This window comes from Hypanus sabinus, chromosome 10 (genome assembly GCF_030144855.1).
Source record: "Hypanus sabinus isolate sHypSab1 chromosome 10, sHypSab1.hap1, whole genome shotgun sequence".
NCBI lineage: Eukaryota > Metazoa > Chordata > Chondrichthyes > Myliobatiformes > Dasyatidae > Hypanus > Hypanus sabinus.
The window spans coordinates 15,637,796-15,663,655 of NC_082715.1; the positions used below are offsets into that span (position 1 = coordinate 15,637,796).

General features: G+C 42.5%; 2 long non-coding RNA genes across 2 annotated transcripts; one reads left to right on the forward strand and one right to left on the reverse strand.

Moving 5' to 3' along the window:
* Positions 1 to 3,827: 3,827 nt before the first annotated feature.
* Positions 3,828 to 16,081, reverse strand: LOC132400255 (uncharacterized). Its single transcript, XR_009514197.1, has 4 exons — positions 15,864 to 16,081; positions 15,582 to 15,729; positions 14,649 to 14,882; positions 3,828 to 4,115 (listed from the first exon to the last, which is right to left on the reverse strand). It is a non-coding gene; the product is annotated as an uncharacterized LOC132400255 (long non-coding RNA).
* A 979-nt stretch (positions 16,082 to 17,060) lies between these two features.
* Positions 17,061 to 25,604, forward strand: LOC132400254 (uncharacterized). The gene is made up of 3 exons (XR_009514196.1): positions 17,061 to 17,110; positions 23,401 to 23,861; positions 25,472 to 25,604. It is a non-coding gene; the product is annotated as an uncharacterized LOC132400254 (long non-coding RNA).
* The last annotated feature ends 256 nt before the right edge of the window (positions 25,605 to 25,860 follow it).

Here is a 25,860-nt window from a genome sequence, read left to right on the forward strand (position 1 = left end):
AGGGATACGGAGAAAAGGCAGGAGATTGGGGCTGAGAGTGAAATGAATCAGCCATGATGAATTAGCAGAGCTGACTCGATGGGCCAAATGGCCTGATTCTGTTCCTATACCTTATGGTCCTATTTGTACTTAAGGTGAAATTCAGTGATATCAAATCTAATCCGAGTTCAAGCCTATACATCAGACTGATACCCAATTTGAGACCTCTTATTTTCAGAGAAAAGCTTATCTACCATCAAGACCATGTGAACAACTCTGGAATTGAAACTTGGAGCAAAATAAAACAGAAAAAAACACTAAACATACTCAGCAGGTCAAGGAACATCTGAGGGAAGGGAAACAGAGTCAGCGTTTCAAAGTTCAAAGTTCAAAGGACATTTATTATGAAAGTACACATATGTCACGATATGATTCATTTTCTTGCAGGCATTTATGGATAAAAAAAAGTATTAGTGGAATTAAGCATAGACAACCGATGTGCAAAAGAAGAATAAATAAACAGACAAATGAATGAATAAATACAAAATACTGAGAGCATGAGTTGCGGAGTCCTTGACAGTGAGTTCACAGCTTGAGGTGAGTGAGGTTATCCACACTGGTTCAGTGTGGCTGTAGGGTAATAACTGTTCCCGAACCTGGTGCTTTGGCAACTGAGGCTCCTGTATCCCCTCACTAACAAGGGAAAATCTACAGATGCCGGAAATCCAAACAATACACACTAATGCTGGAGGAACTCAGCAGGCCAGGCGGCATCTATGGAAGAGAATACAGCTGATGTTTCGGGCCGAGACCCTTTGGCAGGACTGGAGAAAAAAAAGACAAAGAGTAGATTTAAATGGTGGGGGGAGGGGATAGAGAAACGCAAGGTGATAGGTGAAACCAGGAGGGGGAGGGATGAAGTAAAGACCTAGGAAATTGATTAGTGGGCAAACACGAGGAAATCTGCAGATGCTGGAAATTCAAACAAAACACACAAAATACTGGTGGAACACAACGGGCCAGGCAGCATCTATAAGGAGAAGCACTGTCGACGTTTCGGGCCGAGACCCTTCGTCAGCACTAACTGAAAGGAAAGATAGTAAGGGATTTGAAAGTAGTGGGGGGAGGGGGAATTGCAAAATGATAGGAGAAGAGCGGAGGGGGTGGGATGAAGCTAAGAGCTGGAAAGATGATGGGCGAAAGTGATACAGAGCTGGAGAAGGGAAAGGATCATGGGACGGGAGGCCTCTGGAGAAAGAAATGGGGGGAAGCATCAGAGGGAGATGGAGAACTGGGAGATATAAATTATATTGGTGAGACCCGACGCAGACTGGGAAACCATTTCGCTGAACACCATTCCCATTCTGATATGTCTATCCACGGCCTCCTCTACTGTCAAAATGAATCCACACTCAGGTTGGAGGAATAACACCTTATATACCGGCTGGGTAGCCTCCAACCTGATGGCATAAACATTGACTTCTCTAACTTCCATTAATGCCCCTCCTCCCCTTCTTACCCCATCCCTGACATATTTAGTTGTTGTTTTTTTTTTCTCTCTCTCTCTGCCCATCACTCTACCTGTTCTCCATCTCCCTCTGGTGCTTCCCCCCACCCCTTTCTTTCTCCCTAGGCCTCCCATCCCATAATCCTTTCCCTTCTCCAGCTCTGTATCCCTGGAAGCACTGGACACAGTATATGGCCCCAACATACTCATAGGTGATCTGTCGCCTTACCTGGAAGGACTGTTTGGGGCCCTGAATGGTAGTAAGGGAGGAGGTGTAGGGGCAGGTGCAGCACTTGTTCCACGTGCAAGTGCCAGGAGGGAACGAATAGAAAAGGCAGTCGTGTAGGGAGTGATCCCTGCGGAAAGCAGTAAGTGGTGGGGAGGGAAAGGTGGCCAAGGAAGGGGTCCCAGCTATGCCTGCCTTTTTGTCGGCTGTGTGGAATAGTCTACGTTCCAAGCTGCTCTGGAGTCCGTCCCTCACTTTTCCTGCACTATATCTACAACTGCATTAGTGCTGCTTCTTGCACCCATACTTCATCAATTTTGCCTCCAACTTCCACCCTGGTCTGTTTCTGACACCTCCCACCCGTTTTTTGATCTCACTGTCTCTAAATCTGGAGACAGCTTATCTACTAATGTCTACTTATCTACTAATGCCCATGGACTCTCACAGCTTTGGACTTCACCTCTTTTGACCATTTTACTTGTAAAAACACCATCCAGTTTTCTCAATTCCTCCATCTCTGTCGCACCTGCTCTCAGGATGAGACTTTTCATTTCAAAGAAAGGGTTTTCTCTTCCTCCACCATTAATGCTGCCCTCAACCACATCTCTTCCATTTCATACACATCTGCTTTTACCCATTCTCCTGCCAGCTTACCAGAGTTCCTCTTGTCCTCACCTACCTCCCCACCAGCCTCCATGTCCAGCACATAATTCTCTGCAACTTTCTCCATCTTCAACGGGCTCCCACCACCAAGCACATCTTTCCCTCTCCCCACTTACTGCTTTCCGCAGGGATTGCTCCCTACACAACTCCATTGTCCATTCGACCCTCCCCACTGATCTCCCTCCTGGCATTTACCCTTGCGAGTGGAACAAATGCTACACCTGCCCCTATTCCTCCAACCTCACTACCACTCATGGCTCAAACAGTCCTTCCAGGTGAGGCAACACTTCACCTGCAAGTTTGTTGGTGTCATATAACTGTGCCCGGTGCTCCTGGTGTGGCATCCTTTATATCAGTGAGACCTGACATAGATTGGGAGACCGTTTCGCCGAGCATCTACGCTCCATCTGCAAGAAAAAGTGGGATCTCCCAGTGGCCATCCACTTTCATTCCACTTCCCGGTCTCATTTCAAAATGTCAATCCAAGGCCTCCTCTATTGCCACGATGAGGCCACACTCAAGTTGAAGGGACAGCACCTTATATTCCAACCTGAAGGCATGAGCATCGATTTCTCAAATTTCCGGTAATGGACCCCCCTTCACTATTCCTCATCCCCTTATCCTCTCCCACCTATCTCTTTGCCTTCCCATTGCCTCCCTCTTGCAGTCCTCCCCCCTTTTCCTTCTGTCCTCTCCTATCAGATTCCCTCTACTCCAGCCATTAATTTATATTAATTTGATAATTAAATGGTATAGGACTGATTAGAAAGCACCTTTATTGGTTTTAGAACCAATCAAGTCCCGGAAGTAAAATGTTTGTTTTGATTATGTTTATTTTATGTCCAACTTTTCCCACCATTTTGTCACGTTAGAATCGGAAGCACCAATGCTGAACGTGTTATTTTGTGGTTTCCTGGCTGGTGTGTTGATGAAATAACTCATTGTCACTGACCCAAACATTGACATTGAGTGAAATGCTGACTTTGTTTCCTCTTCCCCTGCTGCATACAAGTTGCTTGGAAACTAGCATTTACACTTGTTTTTTTTGTACGCACCAGAGTAAAAATATCTGTTGGTTGCTGTTAACATTTTTACTGCAGATAGACTCCATTAAGGCAACTGCTGTAATACTCTTATCCACAGTGAAATGAATACCATCTACGCAACAGTAACACACCTCGCTCTACTCTTTGCTTTGCTATGGCTGGTATGCAGTTTATTCGTATAGAACATGTGTATGATGGCAAACATCGAAACACAAGGGAGCCATACAGTATCAAACGAGTGTGAATTATTACCTTTTGCCCACATTTTGCTCCATAAGAGCACACACAAGTACAATAAAATGAATATTCTTGTTTTAAAAAAGAATGCACAGTTGTTTCTGAGCAAAAGGACAAACAGGAAACAGCTGTGAAAATAGTCACACTTTCCCTCATCAATGAACTGGTGTTGTAGACATAAAACAAAATTAAGACACATTAAAAAGAAATGGAGAGAAAGCTTTGATAATTTAAATGCAGTGCACAATAAGATGCAAGTAGTACTTGAAATTACACCAGAGTTACAGAGTACTACAGCCTTTCGGCCCATTAAGAACATGCCAGCCATGGTGGCCTTGCAGCTAGACTCAATATCCTGCATTTGGCCTGTGTCCCTTTAAGCCTCCACATATCTATCCAAATATTTCTTCAAATCTCCCGTTGAATCTGCTTCAGCTGGCTGCCTGTTCTACAAATCCTGTGAAAGAAAATTATCATTTAAGTATCCACTTAAATTATTTTGTATAATCACAGTCATAGAATCTTCCCCATATCTGAACAATCTGCCAGCTAAATAAAACATATTTTTTAATTGTGTTTCTCAAGTTGCAAAACAAAAGTGCTTAATTTACAAGATAGGCAACTTGGGATCAGTTTTATTAACACAGTTGAAAATGAGTCTGTCATAAAAATAAGCATGTTTAATTGGAGCATTTGTTCTACAACCTATGAATGACCTGATTTTAAATCACCGAAGAACATCTTATAAATTAAATTGAACAATTTAATAGTTTTATTGGTATATTTTTTGGAGGTTCCTTATAAAGTGGCCACTGAGTAGATGTCCATGGTCTTCAAATTTTGATGTGTTGTGCTTTCAAAGATGCTCTTCTGCAAACCACTGATCTATTTTTTTTGCTTCCTGTCAGTTTGAACCAGTCCAGCCAATTTCCTCTGACCTCTACCATTAACAAAGTGTTTTCACCCACAGAACTGCCGCCCATTGTTTTTTGCCCCATTCTCTGGAAACTTTAGAGACTGTTGTACTTGAAAATCACAGGAGATCAGCAGTTTCTGAGATACTCAAACCACCCCATCTGGCGCCAACAATCATTCCACAGTCAAAGTCACTTAAATAACAGTTCTTTTCAATTCTGATGTTTGGTCTGAACAACAACTGAACATCTTGACCATGTCTGCATGCTTTTATGCGCTGAGTTGCTGCCACATGATTAGCTGAGATAGTAATAAACACAAGGTGCTAGAGGAACTCAGCAGGCCAAGCAGCATCTATGGAAAAGAGTAAACGAGCGACGTTTTGGGCTGAGATCTTTCTTCAGGACTAATTTGGCTGATGAGATATGTGCATTGACTAGCAAGTGTAGAGGTGTATCTAATAAAGTGGCCAGCAACTGTACATTAAAGTTCAGCGTCCAATGTTCAAAGTAAATTTATCATTAATGTCACCAAATACAAGCACTGAGATTCATTTTCTTGAAGACATTCTCATTGAATCAATGAAAGACTGCAGCGACAGGACAAACAACCAGTGAGCAAAAGACAACAAACTGTGCAAATACAGAAAGAAAGAAATAATAATAATAAATTTCAAAAACATGAGGTGAAGAGTCCTTGAAAGTTAATCCATAGGTTATGGGGATAGTTTAGTGATGAGATTTTGATTAAAGAAATAAGGATTTTTAAAGATGTATTAGCATCAGTATACACAGATAAAAGCGCAATTTGATTTCAAGGTCTCAATCAAACATAAATAGTTTAGTCCAGTGTGTTGGCAGAATTTGTGGATGGGGATGTTTCTTCAGTAGGATGATTTTTAAACCAATGTAAAATATTATTATCAACTTTATTTGCATAATTCTTTCTTTTGCTTTGGCTAATTTTAGCTGTAAGGCACCACTAATAAAAGTCCAATCCAAGACAAACTGGGGAAGAATTTTAATTATTGAAGATTTACTTTTCATAAAGCTAATGTCATTGGTGAAATGATCATCCATCATGCATTTCCTTGGGAATTTTTCACACTGCTGCATTTTCGCTGTTCTGCTCTGGCGTTTGATATCAAGCATAGCTCTGTACTAGGTAATATAGATAAAAGCTTGTACTTTTGTGGTACCTTTCACATGGTAAACGTGACACTGAACATTTGTTCGTGCATTTATTCATTTCATAGGTGTTGCTGGAAAATCTAGCAGATAATAAATATCCTTAATCGTTCTTAGAGTGATGGTGGTGAAGAAAAGTCTTGAGCCTGTGTAGTAAACGCATTTCCATGATGTAAATAAGTTAAAATTCCTAATCACAAACACAAGTGATTCTGCAGATGCTGGAAATCCAGATTAGCACACATTAAATGCTGGAGGAAGTCTGCAGATCAAGTAGTATCTATGGAGAGGAATAAAGTGTTGGTATTTTGCGGCAAGACACTTCATCACCTTTTCTGATTTGGTATCATTATTGCATGCCTAATTTAGCTCATTACCTTGAAAGCACATTCTGCTGATTGAGCAAAAAATGTCACAAACTGCACTAAAATTCATTGCAACACACACAAAATGCAAAATGCTAAGGAAATAAAATTCATTATTCTTCTTTGAGTAATATCACCAGATATTCACTAAAAAAATAGTTTCTTGGTGTATTGTTTGCAGAGGAAGAGGGCATTCATTCAACAGCCAGAGAGACTTACGGTCCACACAATGGTTCATCCATCTTCATCTAATCCTTTCAACAAATCTGTCATTTCCACATTGATCAAAACATCAGATGTTTTCAGAATTATAGAAGGTGGAAAAGGGTGACTAAAGTGAACATAGGGCCCTTGGAAATTGTGAAAGTGGAATTACTATTGAGTATTGTGGAAATGGCCAAGGACTTGAACAAATACTTGTTTGCATTGTTCTTTACAGTGGTCTAACGTGCCAAAGAGAGATGTTATGCACGTGATGGAAGCTGAGGACATCAATGAAATTGCTGTTACTAAAAAGAAATAGCAAGGCATCTGGATAAAAATGGGGCCATCAGGCAGACACTGCATGAATTCATGAAGGGCAAGTCATGTTTGAGAAACTTACTGGAGTTCTTTGGGGATAAAATATTAGCATGGATGGAGGACTGGTGTACAACAGAAGGCAGAAAGTTGGGGTAAGTGGGTGTTTCCCCTGGTTGTCAGTCAGTGGTGAGGGGATTGGTGTTGATCATGCAACCGTTCACAAAACGCATTACCGATTTGGAAGAGGGGAATGAGTAAGTGTGCTATATCTAGCATGGGCTCTTATCTTGTTAAGCAGCCTCATGTGAGGCACCTTGTCATAGGTGTTCTGAAAACCCGTAATTAACATCCATTGGCTCTCCTTTGTCTATTCTGCCTGCTATTTCCTCAAGGAATTTTAACAGATTTGTTTGGCAAACTCTACCCACAAGGATTCTGCACGTTCCAATCCTTGGTCACCGATGCCATCCTACATAAATGGTGAAAGATTGCAGCATACTGTTGTGCAGAGGTTCTTGGGAGTGCTTGTGTGTGTTGTAGGTGCCACAAGTTATCAAGAAGGCAAATGGAATGTTGGCCTACGTTGCTAAAGGGATCGAATTTAAGAGCACGGAGGTTAGGCTGCAATTGTACAGGGTACTTCTGGGGCCGCACCTGGAGTACTGTGTGCAATTCTGGATTCCTTTCTTGAGAAAAGATATTCTGGCTTTGAAGATGGTTTGAAAGGATGTTCACCAGGTTGATTATGGGGATAAGAGGATTGGCCTATGAGGAGAGGTCGAGTTGCTTGTGATTATACTCACTGGAATTCAGAAGAATGAAATGGGTTTTTTTAGAGACATATAAAATTATGACATGGCTAGATAAGATAGAAGAAGGAAAGTTGTTTCCACTAGTCAGTGAGACTAGAACTAAAGAACAGAGCCTCAAGATTCAGCAGAATAGATTGAGATGAGGAGAAACTGTTTTTCTTAGACAGCAGTAAATCTGTGAAAACAATAGAGATAACCTCATCAAATATACTTAAGACACAGTTAGAGTTTTGTGAATTAAAGTTTATGGAGAAAAGGCAGGTAGATGGAGATGAGTGCATGGGCTGATCAGCCAAAATGGTATTGAATGGCAGAGCAGGCTTGACAGGCCAGATGGCCTACTGCTCCCATTTCTTATGCTCCATTTTCCCTTATGTGTTTTGTCCAGATTTCATCAAAGGCTTCGATGCTAATCACCGAAACTGTTCTCCACAGAAGCAGGCTCTAAGTTCTAACCACTCTTCAATGTTCACTTAACTCCTGGGTCAAACAAACATGACATTGGTTTAATCTTTCATTTCTGCTTAAGTGGCCATTGCTGCAGGCAATCTTCTTTGCCAGAAATGCATACTCAGTCCTTTCATCCAAAGGGTGAGCTTGAGTTATTGGCACCTTTGAACATTGCTGCTCTTGGAACCACGGGAGCATTGAAAATACCAGCTCAGAAGGTAGCCTATATATATATTATTTCTGTTGGTTCTTCATTCAGTCAATGCACTCCTTGACTCTATTCTTTCACTCGAAGCCTTCAATTTAACTTTCCCTTAAAAGACATTATTCCGCTAAACCTGGCGAAAAAGTTTTTACTGACAGGAGAAGGAGCAAAGGTGAGTTACTGGCAGCTTAAAACCAGTCGCTTCAGGTAGATTAGGCATGTCAGCCGTGGTTGTCAGTTCATCTAGGAGAAGGAAAACTCTGATCTTAAACCTCCAACACATACAAAATACTGGAGGAACTCAGCAGGCCAGGCAGCATCTATGGAAAAAAGCACGGTTGATGTTTTGTGCCAAAACCCTTCAGCAGGATTTGAGGAAAATAGCTGAGGAATGGATTTGAAAGGTGGGGTGGGGGGGGGGGGGTGGGAAGAGAAACACCAGGCAATAGGAGGAGGACCAATGAAGCAAAGAGCTAGGAAGTTGACTGGTGAAAGAGACAGAAGCCATGGAAGAGAGAAAAAAGGGAGGGTGTTGAGGAGCACCAGAGGGAGGCGATGGGTGGGTAAGGAGTTAACATGAGGGAGTGAAAGGGAAATGGGAAATGGTGAAGGAGGGGGCAGAGGCATTACTGGATGTATGAGAAATCAATGTTCATGCCATCAGGTTGGAGACTACCCAAACAGAATATGTTGTTCCTCCAACCTCAGTGTGGCCTTATCATGACAGTAGAGGAGGCCATAGATGGACAAATCAGAATGGGAATGGGAAGTGGAATTAAAATGGGTGGCCACTGGGAGATTCTGTTTGCTCAGGTGGACAGTGTGTAGATATTCGGCAAAGCGGTCTCCCAATCACTGTTGGGCCTCACCGATATACAGGAGCCCATACCAGGGGCGCTGGACATAGTATATGATGCCAACAGACTCACAGGGGGAGTGTTGTCTCACCTGGAAGGACTGTTTGGGGCCCAAAATAGTAGTGAGGGAGGAGGTGTAGGGGCAGGTGTATCATGATCCGCTTGCAAGGATAAGTGCCAGGAGGGAGATCAGTGGGGAAGGGTCACCCCGTTTGGCACCAAAAATCATTCCACAATCGAAGTCACAGTTCTTCCCCATTCTGATGCTTGATCTGACAAATACTGAACCTCTTGACCATGTCTGCCTGCTTTTAAGCATTGAGTTACTGCAACATGATTGGCTGATTAGATGTTTTCATTAGCAAGCTAGTGTTCAGGTGTGCCTAATAAAGTGGCTGCTGAGTGTATTATTGTGCACAGTTCTGTTTGCCGTACTACAGAAAAGATAGTGCTAGGCAGGATGCAGAGAAGCTCAGTGAGAGCATTGCTAAGCTGATGAATTTGAGTTATGAGGAGAGATTGGAGAAGTTCTTGTATTTGAAATAGTATAGGCTGATGGGAGATTTAACCAGTGTATAAAATCATTGAGAATCTTTAACAGGATTATCAGGAAGGTGCTTTATCCCTTATCTGAGAAGTCAGTAAGTAAGGAATCTAGATTTGAGTTAATTGGGAGAAGGAATAAAGGACTGCACAATCAGAATTCAAATCGGGTTTACTAGCAAAAAGAGCCACTTTTCAACATAATTGTATAAGGGCTAAGAGTGTTGTAAAAACAAGCCTGAAGGCTTTGTGTGTCAATGCGAGGAGCATTCGTAACAAGGTGGATGAATTGAATGTGCAGATAGTTATTAATGAATATGATATAGTTGGGATCACAGAGACATGGCTCCAGAGTGACCAAGGATGGGAGCTCAACATTCAGGGATGTTCAATATTCAGGAGGGATAGACAGGAAAGAAAAGGAGGTGGGGTAGCATTGCTGGTTAGAGAGGAGATTAACGCAATAGAAAGGAAGGACATTAGCCTGGAGGATGTGGAATCGATATGAGTAGAGCTGCATAACACTAAGGGGCAGAAAACACTGGTGGGTGTTGTGTACAGGCCACCTAACAGTAGTAGTGAGGTTGGGGATGGTATTAAACAGGAAATTAGAAATGCGTGCAATAAAGTAACAGTAGTTATAATGGGTGACTTCAATCTACATATAGATTGGGTGAACCAAATTGGTAAGGGTGCTGAGGAAGAGGATTTCTTGGAATGTATGCGGGATGGTTTTCTGAACCAACATGTCGAGGAACCAACTAGAGAGCAGGCCATTCTTGATTGGGTATTGAGCAATGAGGAAGGGTTAGTTAGCAATCTTGTCGTGCGAGGCCCCTCGGGTAAGAGTGACCATAATATGGTGGAATTCTTCATTAAGATGGAGAGTGACATAGTTAATTCAGAAACAAAGGTTCTGAACTTAAAGAAGGGTAACTTTGAAGGTATGAGACATGAATTAGCTAAGATAGACTGGCAAATGATACTTAAAGGGTTGACGGTGGATATGCAATAGCAAGAATTTAAAGATCGCATGGATGAACTACAATAATTGTTCATCCCAGTTTGGCAAAAGAATAAACCAGGGAAGGTAGTGCACCCGTTGCTGACAAGGGAAATTAGGGATAGTATCAAGTTCAAAGAAGAAACATATAAATTAGCAAAAAAAAAATGGCACACCTGAGGACTGGGAGAAATTCAGAGACCAGCAGAGGAGGACAAAGGGCTTAATTAGGAAAGGGAAAAAAGATTATGAGAGAAAGCTGGCAACGAACATAAAAACTGACTGTAAAAGCTTTTACAGATACGTGAAAAGAAAAAGATTGGTCAAGACAAATGTAGGTCCTTTACAGTCAGAAACAGGTGAATTGATCATAGGGAACAAAGACATGGCAGACCAATTGAATAACTACTTTGGGTCTGTCTTCACTAAGGAGGACATAAATAATCTTCCAGAAATAGCAAGGGACCGAGGGTCTAGTGAGATGGAGGAACTGAGGGAATTACATGTTAGTAGGGAAGTGGTGTTAGGTAAATTGAAGGGATTAAAGGTAGATAAATCCCCAGGGCCAGATGGTCTGCATCCCAGAGTGCTTAAGGAAGTAGCCCAAGAAATAGTGGATGCATTAGTGATAATTTTTCAAAACTCCTTAGATTCTGGATTAGTTCCTGAGGATTGGAAGGTGGCTAATGTAACTCCACTTTTTAAAAAAGGAGGGAGAGAGAAACCGGGGAACTATGGACCGGTTAGTCTGACATTGGTGGTGGGGAAAATGTTAGAGTCGGTTATCAAAGATGTGATAACAGCACATTTGGAAAGATGTGAAATCATCGGACAAAGTCAGCATGGATTTGTGAAAGGAAAATCTTGCCTGACAAATCTTATAGAACTTTTTGAAGATGTAAGGTGAAGGTGGATAGGGGAGAGCCAGTGGATGTGGTATATTTAGATTTTCAAAAGGCTTTTGACAAGGTCCCACACAGGAGATTAGTCTGCAAACTTAAAGCACATGGTATTGGGGATATGGTATTGATGTGGATAGAGAATTGGTTGGCAGACAGGAAGCAAAGAGTGGGAGTAAATGTAGTACAGTGCAATACATAAGTTACTGTAAGTTACATAAATAAGTAGATAGATAGGAAGGAAATGTGAAAGAGGAATAGTGAGGTAGTGTTCGTGGATTCATGGGCCATTCAGCAATCTGATGACAGAGGGGAAGAAGCTCTTCCTAAAACGTAGAATGTCAGTCTTCAGGCTCCTGTACCTCTTCCCTGTTGGTAGTAATGAGAAGAGGGCATGTTCCAGGACACTTTTAAATACATCTAGTGGTATGGCCTCTGTAAATCTCTGCTGAATGAGTGGTGCAGGGAGAAAAACTGCCTTTATAACATCTGAAGAGGTTTTGCCTACAAGGTTATGGACCAAGAAATAGTTTAGAACATTAAACATAGAATGGTACAGCACAGGAACAACCCATTCAGCCCACAATGTTGTGCCAAATCAGCTAAAAAGCGATTCAAAAGCACCCAAACACTAATCCCTCCTACCTATGCCCTGTCCATATCCCTCTATCCTCCTTACATCTACAGGCCTATCCATATGTCTCTGAACAGCCTCTAATGTATTTGCCTATTTGTGGGATTCATCTAGGTAGCTCCATTTAGGACAATGTATGCCACAAATTTGACTATCAACAAGTATAGAAGTTGTATGGATGTGACAAAATCCAAGGTGAACGTTTTAGTTGTAAATTGTCTGAGGCAAGGTTTATAGTGTATGGATAGAAAGTAGGTTAATCCATGTAATGCATGGGGTTGTTTTGTCAAAGTCTAAGATGCTAGCTTTGTTTGTGTTGTGGAAATTACTGTGTGTCTCATCTAAAGTAGGAAGTATAAAGTGGAGGTTGAAGTTTGCTTCTCAGGATGGAGACCCGTGACTAGTGATACAGTATGTCACAGGGTTGTCAGTGTTGGAACTGCTGTTATTCATTATTTATATAAATGATTTGGATCGTGAATCTCTTTGAAACTTACTGAATTTTGAAAGGCCTAGAGTGGATGTGGAGATAATGTTTATGATAGTAGGAGAGTCAAGGATCAGAGGGCATCACCTCAGAACAGAAGGATGTTACTTTAGAACTGAGATGAGGAAGAATTCCTTCATTGCCACAGGCAGCTGTGGAGGCCAAATCACTGGGTCTATTTAACATAGTAGTTGATAGGTTCTTGATTAGTAATGGGGAGAATGCAGGAAAATGGGGTTGAGAGTAATGATATATCAATCATGATCAATTGGCAAAGCAAACACGATAGGCCAAACAGTTGAACTCCACTCCTAACTCTGGTTATGGTCATATTAATGCACAAGGCTTGATCAGTAAGTTTGCAGGTGACATGTCATTAGCAGGTGTTTATAGTGAAGGAGATTATTGCAGATTACAGAGGGATCATCAGTGAGGAAACATGGGCTGAAGAGTACAAATGGATTTCAATACAGATAAGTGTGTGGTGATACATTTTAGGAAGCCAAACCAGTGTAAGACTCAGACTATGAATAGAAAAGTCATAGAAAACTACAGCATGAAACAGGCCCTTTGGCCCATCTAGTCTGCGTTGGACCATTTAAACTCCCTCGGGCACTAGTGAGCATAACGGAACATTCAGACCTTGGAGCACAAGTTTGTTGAAAGTTGTGTCACAGGTAGACAGAGTGATGAAAAAAGGTGTTTAGCATGCTCGTTTTCATCAGTCGGCGCTGAGTGGAACATTATGGTGCAGTTCTATAAAAGTTCAAAGGTTTATTTATTACTAAAGTACACAACTCTGAAATTCTGCTTCTCCAGGTAGACACAAAACCAAGAAAGAAAAGAACAGCAGCATGATTATCAATTCCCAAATTCCCCCTCTCTGCACAAAAAAACTATGGAGTGAAAAATACTGAATATAAAAAGAAACTACAAGTCACTGGCGAGGCCACACTTGGAGAACTGTGTACAGTTGGGGTCACCCTGTTATGGGAAAGATGTGGCTGAGCTGGAAAGAGTGCAGGAAAGATTTACCAAGGTGTTGCCAGTGACAGGGCACTTGCCTTATAGGGCGAGGATGGCTACACTGGGTCTCTCGTCCTTGCAGTGCAGGAGAATGAAGGGTGACCTTATAGAAATGTTTAAAATTAGGAGAGGCATAGATGAGTCTTTTCCCCCGGGTAGGGAAGAACAAGACTAGGGGGGCATAGACTAAGACATAATCTAAACTGTGACTGGGTCAGGATGGCAGGTCGTAGTGGTGGAGTGGAGGAGGAGGTGAGAGACCATGAGGAGTGGAATTAAGTGCAGACAGATAAGAAAAGAGGAAACATCAAGAAAATGATAATAATGATGATAAAGAATGAAAGAAAAAATAGTGATCTTAAATATCTCAGGGTTGTTTGAATATCTTCTGAAACTGCTGATCTCCTGAGATTTTCACAAAACAGGAATCTCTAGAGTTTGTGAGAAATGAAAAACATTTAGTGAGGGGCAGTCCTGAGGGTGAAAACTCCTTGTTAATGAGAGGGGTCAGAGGAGAATGGCCAGACTGGTTCAAGGTGAGAGTAACTCAAAAAAAATGCATTACAACAGTGTTAATGCATGTGCAACAGTGCAGAAGAGCATCTCTGAATGCACAACATGTTGAACCTTGACGTGGATGGGCTACAGCAGCACAGGACCATAAGGATACTCTATTAGGTACAGGAGGCACCTAATGAAGTGCCACTGACTGTATATTTCAAAAATAAATGGAGAAAATCAAAGTACCAGAATTGTTTGTTTCAGGAAATTCAGGTTAAAAACAAGTCAACTTTGTATGATTTGTCCCCTGCAAAACCAGCCACAGAATCTGACTTCTCTTGTTTATTGCGAGCCAAAGCCTTAAAATTCACTTCCGAAGAAACTTCAGTCTGAAGCTGAGCTGGGCGTCCGAGGTATGTTAACCATTGATCTTATCTTTCTAGCAAATATCAACAAAAGTACTGCTGAAGGTTTGCTTATATTCAAAAGGGAAAGTTTCCTGAGGTTAGGAAAACTCGTCATGCATAAAAATCGAACATTTTGAATTTGATTAGTACAGATGAACCAGGTTAAACATTTGTTACCTGCTTCTGCTTCCTTTTCATTCCAGAACAAAACTGTGACACTTTGAGGAAACATTTTTTGCTTTCTGTCCATGACACTTTAATTACACCAGACCATGTGACTTAAAAACTTTTGCTCATTTCCCTGGAAATGTACACACGTGAACATTTTTCGTTAAGTTAATGAGGGTATCAGGCTGTCAAGCAAAACAATGTGTGGGTCTCTGTCAAGAATGGTCCTGGATGGATAATTTCCTGTAAAATTAAAAAAATGACATTAATCTTCCATATTTTTTTCCTTTGGCTAGAGGAGTCCTGACAGCTTTTCTGTACACCTAGGCAAAGGTTAAAACAATGCAAATTAATCAAGCCTCACCAAACATTATTTCAATGGTTTTGATGTACAGTCTGACACTTGTGTTATTATTTAATGATTTGTCTAAGATAATAAGAATATAAAAGGTATCGACAACCACTGCAAACTGTGTACAAGAATTTTGAAAATATGGCAAATAGATTAATTGTGTTAGGGATTTTCCTGTTGTACAATACTGTGCGAAAGTCATAGGTACATATACAGCTAGGGTCCCTAAGTCGTTTGCACTGTATTGTATTTGTCAATGTGGAGCAGAATCAAGTTTATAAATCTGGCAGGAGCAAAGGATGTTGGGAATAATGAGCGCGAAGTGCCATGGGAGGGGTGTGGGACAGGTAGCACTGAAGGAGTACTGGGGTGGGAGAAGGCATGGGTGCAAACACACCCAGCCCTGAGACACTAGGAAAGGTCATTTAATTCCAAACAATTAGTTTATTGATCTTTATAGCATCTCTGGTGCTCCCTGCTCCTTCCCCTCTCTTCCCTTTTTCCCAACTGTGATTCCCCTCTCCCTGCCTCCCTCTTGTTCTCAGTCCACGATAGAAACCCATGTCAGAATCAGGTTTATCATCACTCACCTATGTCATGGAGCCGTGTTATCTTTTGTGGCAGCAGTACAGTGCAAGGACGGGTTAGTAGGTTAATTGGTCATTGTAAGTTATCCTTGGATTAGGCTCAGATTAAATAGGTAGCATGGCTCATTGCTCCGGAAAGGCCTGTTCCTTGCTGTATCTCAAAATAAAAAAAAACAAAATAAAATTTAAAAATTGCATTAGCAGTCACTGAAGGAGCTAATTCAGCAGATGGGTCTACTCTGAGGCCTCCGTTGGTCAGGGTGAACCATGGATATAGCATCCTACCTGCCTAGATACTTGAGCCTCGGCAGTAGAATATGGAGAGCAAGCTGTGGCCCATGTAGTCAGCTCCTCTGTCCACGCAAATGATGAACTGAAAGGAACAACAGAGACTCTGATACAGTTTGGCACCAGCAGCATCACAGGACTGTATAGGGTTCAACATAGGACTGCCTTTGGGATTCCAGCTCCGGATTTTCCCCTCGGAGTTTACTCCTGAAGCTTTCCCCGTGAGTGGGTGCAGCTGCAAGGCAGCAGAGGCCTGAGATCAGAGTTTTCCATCTCCTGGATGAGCTGCCAACCACAGCTGATGATCCCCATCTGCCCAGAGTGACCTGTTTTAAGACACCAGTAACTTGTCTTTGCACCTTGTCCTGTCAGTAGAAGCGGTTCTGACAGGATTAGTAGCTAAGCCTATGTGAAGGCCAGGAGCTGGACATGGTTGTCAGAGTCTATTTGAGACGCACACAGATGACTATGATTGTTAAAATTAACAGCTGGTGACTGGATGATATATTCTGGAAGGTGTTGGATATTTAAAGAAATGGATAGTTCATGTGAATTCAATGAAATGAGAACAGGCTGGAGAGTTTAACTCAACTATTCAGATACTGCTGCTAGCTGAGTTCTCATTTGGCAGAGATGCTTGCAGCCCCACAGCAGCTGGCAAATCCTTTGGTTTCTCAGATGCTTGTTTGTACGGAGAGGTATTGTGCATTAACAGCTAACACATCTGAGGACACGCTAGGGGCAGCGTCCAACAACAACATCGCATACTCACGATGCTCGGTTAAACAGCATAGAACACAACAAAGCCAAGTGGAATATTAGACGTTTCCTTTCCGGTCTGAAAACTAGTGAGGCTAATTACTTCAAGAAGTACTGGCGATGATGAAGTGAGGTGGAGGGATCAATGCAATGGTGCTTTGTTCCATTCTTCAGTCATTATACCGGTACAATGGCTGACAATTAAAAATGGACACTGCGTAGATTGGGAATTTAGTGCCAATCACAAAAAAGAAAATTCAAAATGAATTAAATAGTCAATGAAAGTACACATTCAATTCAAATGCACTTTTTATGTACATTTCTGGACTTTAAACTTTTTATATATAATTTACAGGGCATTTGGATACCAGAGTGGATTTTGCCCTTCTCGGATAAAGATAAGGAATTTGTGAGAATCATTTACGGAGGGTATGCATTGGCTCAGTTTTCTTTGGAAGATGTTGTAAATGTAAGAGAATTGAAAGGTAAGTGGACAGAGGCCATTGAACTGTTGTAGATTCAGGTTTGGGAGACAAGCGGGTGTTCCGCGCTGTCTTCCTGCGTTTGACTGCTCTCCCTCGCACTGCTGTCAGAGGGAGGTGCAGGATCAATCACCTCTGCCTGCTGCACTCTTTCACGGGCGACTTTGCGGTTTGATGTTTGATGTCCTCAGTGCTGAACGTGCTCTGGGGTTGTGGAGTCGGAGGACCCTACGATCCCTGTCGTACGTGTTTTTGTTTGCTCTTTTTTGCAATTTGCGTGATTTGATTGAGGAGCCTCAGCACGGAACTGGCTCTGTGGCTGAGGCTTGCAGTCATTGACACAGTGCTAAACTGAACTGACACGGAGGCTGTCACGACCGGACCATTTTGGGGACTCCGCGGTTTGATGTTTAATTTCTCCGTGTTATTTGTTTGCTTTCTGCTGTTTGCACAATCTGTTCTTATTTTTCGCACATTGGGTGCTTGATGTTTTCTGAGAATGGGTTCCACAGTGTTTCCTTCATGGCTGCCTGCAGCAGGATGAATCTCAGGGCTACAAACTGTATACTGTAAACACTTTGATAATAAATGTGTTTTAAATCTTTGAGATTCATTTATTTATCAAATGTAGATTGAAATATGTGTCTGTTGCATTAATTACCAACCCAACTTAAGGACGTGTAATGTAGGCAAGCCCGCAATTGTCGCCACACACTTGGTGCCAACATAGAATACCCACAATGCTCTGCAGAACAACTAGAACACACCAAGTAACAAAACAAAAACAGGAAAATAAGCCTTATTCTTCTCTCCCACCAACCCACTCACACACACAGAGTCCTCTAACTTCAGGACAGGCCTCTGGCTGAGGATACTGAGGATGCTCTACGAGGCTGTGGTGGCCAGTGCTATCATGTTTGCTGTTGTGTGCTGGGGCAGCAGGCTGAGGGTAGCAGACACCAACAGAATCAACAAACTCATTCGCAAGGCCAGTGATGTTGTGAGGGCGGAACTTGACTCTCTGACGGCGGTGTCTGAAAAGAGGATGCTGTCCAAGTTGCATGCCATCTTGGACAATGACTCTCATCCACTCCATAACGTACTGGTTAGGCACAGGAGTACATTCAGCCAGAGACTCATTCCACCGAGATGTAACACTGAGCGTCATAAGAAGTCATTTCTACCTGTGGCCATCAAACTTTACAACTCCTCCCTCGGAGTGTCAGACACCCTGAGCCAATAGGCTGGTCCTGGACTTATTTCCACTTGGCATGATTAACTTATTATTATTTAATTATTTATGGTTTTATATTGCTATATTTCTTCACTATTCTTGGTTGGTGCGGCTGTAACGAAACCCAATTTCCCTCGGGATCAATGAAGTATGTCTGTCTGTCTGGCTCTCCAGCCTCCAGTGGGCCTGTGGACATGCAGACCATGACTCCCTAATAGGACGAGGCCAAGTAAGTTACTGGGAGTTTATACATAGAGTTCATGCTGCCCTCCGGAAGAAGATACAGGAGCTCTAGGACTTACCCCCACCAGGATCAGGAACAGTTATTACCCCTCAGCCATCAGGCTCTTGAACCAAAGGGAATAACTTCACTCAACACAAAGAGAAAATCTGCAGATACTGGATATCCAAGCAATACACGGAAAATGCAGGAGGTAATCAGTCGGCCAGGCAGCATCTATGGAAAAGAGTACCATTCCTCCAGCACGTTGTGTGTGTAACTTCACTCAGCTTCACTTGCTCTATCACTGAAATGTTTCCAAAAACCTACGGATTCACTTTCAAGGCACAGTTTGTTGTTTTCTGCACTCTAGTTTAATGCAGTGGTTAGGTAGTCTGTCATCGATAGTTACTATTTCATAGACTTGCTGAGTATGCCCACAAGAAAATGAATCTCAGGGTTGTATATTCAAATCAAATGGTTCAATTTAATATTGGAGAATCAACATATGCAGTATACAACCTGAAATTATTACTCGTCACAGAGACACCCACGAAGCAAGAAACCCCAAAGGATGAACGGTAGTAACATCTGAACCCCAGGGCTCCCCCCCACACACAAGCAGTATCAGAAGGACCAACTCTACTCCCACTTGCAACTGCAGAAGCACCACCTATGCCCAACAAGCAAGCAACAACAAAAGTCCCAAAGAGACCTTGATCTAGAGTCCATCAAAAACTACTAGGTAACTAGATCATTTCGGTATCTCAGACTGATTCTCTCTCACCAGCAAATATGATGTACTCTGATCATCCAAGAGGACCACAATCAACCTTGTCGCTGCTTGGCCTGTATGCCTCAGTGACCCGGCGAGCTATGTTAGCTGGAGTCCGGGCGTGATGCTCTGGCTCTTGGCAGGGTCATCTATGCTGAGCAGGTAAAAGGGGAAAGGACAGACTAAGAGTGGTCCACTGGTCCCCCAGGTTCGGGGTTTCAGCTCAGGGCTAACAACCCTGGCTGGTAAAACAAAATTGTTACAGATACAGCAATAAAGAACCCTTCTGCATCTGAGTGTGGTGGTATTCCTGAGTATCCAGCCGGGACTTGCATGACTGACAGTAGTGAGGAAGCTACTGACATGATGAAGGAAGACCTGAAACACCACCAGAGATGGCCAACCTTCATTGCTGTCCTAAACATCAGTGGTGTAACAGGCAGTAAGACCATATAAGACCATATATAAGACCATAACACCATAAGATAGAGGAGCAGAATTAGGGCATTTGGCCCATTGAGTCTGCTCAGCCATTTCATCATGGCTGAACCAATTTTCTCTCAGTCCCAATCTCCTGCCTTCTCTCCTTTTCCATTCATGCCCAGGCCAGTCAAGAATCTATCAAACTCTGCCTTAAATATATACGAAGACTTGGCCTCCACAGCTGCTTGTGGGAACCAATTCCACAGATTCACCACTCTCCAGCTAAAGAAATTCCTCCTCATCTCCATTCTGAAAGGACGCTTCTCTATTCTGAGGCTCTGTCCTTTGATCCTAGACTCTCCCACCATAGGAAACATCCTCTCCTCATCCAATCTATCAAGGCCTTTCACCATTTGATAGCTTTTAATGAGGTCTGATTCTTCTAAATTCTAGTGAATTTAGGCTCAGACCAATCAAAAGCTCTTCATATGATAAACTATTCAATCCCAAGGTCATTTTCATGAACCTCCTTTGAACCCTCTCCAGTGTCAGCACATATGTCAGTGTCAGAAGGTTAGTTAGGAAGGTTCAATCGTTAGGTATCAATACTGAAGTAGTAAAATGGATTCAACGGTGGCTGGATGGGAGATGCCAGAGAGTAGTGGTGGATAACTGTTTGTCAGGTTGGGGGCTGGTGACTAGTGGTGTGCCTCAGGGATCTGTACTGGGTCCAATGTTGTTTGTCATATACATTAATGATCTGGAAGATGGGGTGGTAAAATGGATTAGTAAGTATGCAGATGATACTAAGATAGGTGACGTTGTGGATTATGAAGTAGGTTTTCAAAGCCTGCAGAGAGATTTAGGCCAGTTAGAAGAGTGGGCTGAAAGTTGGCAGATGGAATTTAATGCTGATAAATGTGAGGTGCTACATTTTGGTAGGACTAATCAAAATAGGACATACATGGTAAATGGTAGGGCATTGAAGAATGCAGCAGAACAGAGTGATCTAGGAATAATGCTGTATTGTTCCCTGAAGGTGGAATCTCATGTGGATAGGGTGGTGAAGAAAGCTTTTGGTATGCTGGCCTTTATAAATCAGAGCATTGAGTATAGGAGTTGGGGTGTAATGTTAAAATTGTACAAGGCATTGGTAAGGCCAAATCTGGAGTATTGTGTACAGTTCTGGTCACTGTATTATAGGAAAGATGTCAACAAAATAGAGAGAGTACAGAGAAGATTTACTAGAATGTTACCTGGGTTTCAGCACCTAAGTTACAGGGAAAGGCTGAACAAGTTAGGTCTTTATTCTTTGGAGCATAGAAGGTTGAGGGGGGACGATAGAGGTATTTAAAATTATGAGGGGGATAGATAGAGTTTTACATGGAGAGTTTTACATAGATAGAGTTTTTCCATTGAGAGTAGGGGAGATTCAAACAAGAGAACATGAGTTGAGAGTTAGGGGGCAAAAGTTTAGGGGTAACATGAGGGGGAACTTCTTTTCTCAGAGGGTGGTAGCTGTGTGGAACGAACTTCCAGTAGAAGTGGTAGAGGTAGTTTTGATATTGACATTTAAAGTAAAATTGAATAGGTATATGGACAGGAAAGGAGTAGAGGGCTATGGGCTGAGTGCAGGTCGGTGGGACTAGGTGAGAGTAAGCGTTCGATACGGACTAGAAGGGCCGAGATGGCCTGTTTCTGTGCTGTAATCATTATATGGTTATATGCACTTTGATAGTAAAATTTACTTTGAACTTTTAACTTTGAGTCACCGAAGTATTGCTAAGGATACGAGGTAAAGTTACTGAAAGCTAAAATTCCTTTCACCACAAGCATTGTAACCAAACACAAGATCAGACTCCTCCGCTGGTTTCGGAGCTACATAGATCCACATTCATTTGGGTTGTCTAAATCGCAAGATGACCTCATACAGCCAGATGGTCTGCCAAAGGGAAGTGGTAGGTGTCCCCCAAAGGGGAAGTGGAGAGAGCAAAGATCAGAGGATGATTCACACTGGGTTACTCTGGTTTACAGCTTTGGCAGAAATGTATTCATGGCCTGTCCTTTCACAGGGAATGGGAGAACCATGTCTCCTTCATTGTTGTTGCCGTTCATTCGCTTTGTCGAGTCTGACTCTTCGTGACCTCATGGACCATAGGGTCCATAGGGTGTTCAGGGCAAGATACAAAAGTAACTTTCTTCCATGCAGATACTGCTGCTGGGATCCAGCTGGGTTTGAACTCAGGACCATCTGCCTTGAAGTCCAGTGCTGATGCCACTACAACACCAGCTGGCTCTATTTCCTTCATTAACAGAGCAATAACACTAATCAACAGCTCCACCCACTAACACACCCCACCTCCACTTAATTTATTATTTGCTATCAGAGTTGCCTCATGTGTCGTCACTTCTGTGCCTAGCATCACTTTCATCCAAGAGGATCTCCAGGGTCTCCCTCGCCCCTATATTTGTGACATTTACCAGAGATGTTGGAGATGAAGCGCCCAAAGCATTGTTGAGGATCCCTACCACCCATCCCACAATCTCTCTGACCCACTACCATCAGGAAGGAGGTACAGAAGCATCAGGATTAGGACGACAAGATGGAGCACCAGTTTCCTTGCCCAGGCTGCCAAGCAAATGAAGACACTACCACCACCAAGGTCTTGCCACAAGGACAGTGAGCTGATTACTACAAACGGTGGTAGATACTGTTTACCTATGCTACATGAATTTTAACTCGTATTTCATTAGCTTATTTATAGTAATATTTTGGTTTATATGCTGTGTGTGTTTTTGGGTGCGCACGAACCAGAGGAATGTTGTTTGGTTGAGTACATGTACAGTCAGATGATGGACATACAATAAATCTCTGTATATCAGCCATCTTATGTATTTAGTAGTTATTGTACTTTTTATTGTTTGTGGTCTTCTTATTGTGTGTTTTTTGTGTCGCTTCGGATTCAGAGTAACAATTATTTAATTATCCTTTATATTTGTGTACTGGAAATTACATTAAACGATCTTGAATCTTGTAAAGGCTTGGCAGAGAATGTACTGTATTTCCTGTGGCAGTTGGTAAACTTCCATCTTCCCCGGAACATCCTGGTGCAACTCTACACTGCCATCATAACCTTACATCAGCCATTACTGTCTAGTTAGGTGCAGTGTCCTCTGAAAACATACAAAATATTACAGAAAACTGACAAGTCAGCAGAGAAGGCTGCAGTCTACCCTCACTACATCAAAGAAGCAGGAAGGGAAAAAAAAATCATTGCAGATATTACCCACCATTCAAACTGACTTTTCCAAAAGCTTCCTTCTGGGAAGTGCCAAAGGGAGATTAAAAGAAAAAAAGCTTCATGCTATCTCAGAAGCTTTTCCTCTGAGGTGATTTATCTGATCAACCATTATATTTGCCCACACACCAACCACCTCTATCACCCTGGTCACTGCAATGCACTGTAAACAAACTAGACCACTTTTATAATGCTGTTTACATTGTAAGGTTCCTAAGGTTGTCATAGTCGGGGTGGTAGTGGGGTAGCTCCCACTACCTATAAAGTGCTCCAAATGGCATGTGACTCTAACAGCCTCTGACAACCAAATCTAACTCTTGGCTTTCACTTGTGGCTAAACAGGCAGACCTGTTTCTACAGACAACAGAAGGGACAAAAGTGGATCACTGTCGCCTCAAAACCAATTGCTTCGGCAGGTGGGACTCATCAACTTTAGACGGCAGCCCGCCTAGGAGAAGGAAAACTCTGATTTCAAACCTCTGCTGCCTTGCGGCCATACCCACCTATGGGAAAGGCTTCAGCAGTAAACCCCGAGGAAGAAATCCGGAGCCGGGGTCCCTAAGGCAGTTTGATGTTATTTACAACTTCACGCTGGCAACCTCTGTGACGACACTTGTGCCAAGATGTATCAGCACTTACCCTTCCCTTGGACTACATTAGTGACGTGGAGAGGGGGAACCCGCTGCATGGGCAACAGTCGGTTCTTCAAACCTTCCTGCCCAGGCTTGAGCCTTGGAGAGGACATAGTCCACCAGAGACTTAAACCCATGATCCTCTGGGATTGATGGCTGCCTACTTGCATTGTAAGTGTTTTCTGGAAATTATGTATTTTTGCAGATTTTATTCCATTTCCATATTTTAATATCTGACTTTAATTTTATATAATTTTCAAGTTCTTTATAATTGTTGAATGTTGCTGTTTTTCATTGTATGTCATGCCAACACACATATACCATCAAAGGACATATATGTCAGCATAAAGACAAGAGATTCTGCAGATGCTGGAAATCCAGAGCAACAGACACGAAATGCTGGAGAAACTTGGCATGTCAGGCAGCATCAATGGAGGGGAATAAACAGTCAATGTTCCCTTCATATCTCAGTCTAAAACTTCAAATGATTGCTCTTCTCCATAGATGCTGCCTGACCTGCTGAGTTCCTCCAGCATTTAGTGTGTGCTATATGTTACCACATGTTACCTTGGGATTAGTTTTCTTGCAGGCATTTACTAATAAAGTAGAAATATGATAGAATTTTATGTAGAAAATTAGAAAACCTACCACACAATATAGGCTTTTTGGCCCACAAAGTTGTGTCGAACATGTCCCTACCTTAGTAATTACTAGACTTACATATAACTCTCTATTTTACTAAGCTCCATGTACCTATCTGAAAGCCTCTTAAAAGACCCTCTCGTATCTGCCTCCACTACCGTTGACGGCAGCCCATTCTGCGCACTCACCACTCTCTGAGTAAAAAACTTACCCCTGACATCTCCTCTGTACCTACTCCCCAGCACCTTAAACCTGTTTCCTCTTGTGGCAACCATTTCAGCCCTGGGAAAAAGCCTCTGACTATCCACACGATCAATGCCTCTCATCATCTTGTACACCTCTATCAGGTTACCTCTCATCTTCCTTCGCTTCAAGGAGAAAAGGCGGAATTTACTCAACCTATTCTCATAAGGCACGCTCCCCGATCCAGGCAACATCCTTGTAAATCTCCTCTGCACTCTTTCTATGGTTTCCATGTCCTTCTTATAGTGAGGCAACCAGAACTGAGCACAGTACTCCAAGTGGGGTCTGACCAGGGTCCTATATAGCTGCAACATTACCTCTTGGCTCCTAAATTCAATTCCATGATTGATGAAGGACAATATATCATATGCCTTCTTAACCACAGAGTCAACCTGTGCAGCTGCTTTGAGTGTCCTGTGGACTTGGACCCCAAGATCCCTCTTATCCTCCACACTGCCAAGAGTTTTATCATTTGATGCACCATCAATAACTCTAGGGGACTGGAAGTGAACGATAGGTTTCATTAACAGCGAAAAGGGAGCACAACATCTCGAAGACGGAGGGAGGAGCAGTGCCCCAATTGCCTTTATACAGGGGTCTGTGGGAGGAGCCACAGGAGCAGTCATTAGAGGGGCGTGTCCAGACATGTATACATAGTTTACCACACAATTAATACTATATTCTGTCAACATATTTGACCTACCAAAATGAACAACTTCACACTTATCTGGGTTGAACTCCATCTGCCACTTCTCAGCCCAGTTTTGCATCCTATCAATGTCCCGCTGTAACCTCTGACACCCTTCCACACTATCCACAACACCTCCACCATTTTTGCCAATGTAAACTATTCATAAACAAAGACCGAGGAAGCTGTTACTTTCTTTTTTTTTTAGCTGTTCAGTGTTTAATGAAATGGTTGTACTTCCCAGAATGGCTCTACTTTGAGTGACACTGCACAAGAATGCTGATATGGCAACACGTGGCATTTCTAAGGCTTGTACTTCATCGTGCCTTAACGTTTCCCCTTCAGCAGTTCAAATGATTTTGGCATGCCAAAATTTTCAAGTAAGTGTAAGTAAGCACAACTGGTAAAGTGGGTAATGCTGCTTTGGTTGCCATCCACTTTCGGAAAACGCATGGGTTAGTAAGCTATGGGCATGCAATGTTGGCTCCAGGAGTGTGGCCACACTTGCTGTTTCCCCCAGCTCATCTTCAGACCGCATTGGTCTTTGACGCAAACAATGCACTTCTCTGTATGTTTTGATGTTTCAATATGCATGTA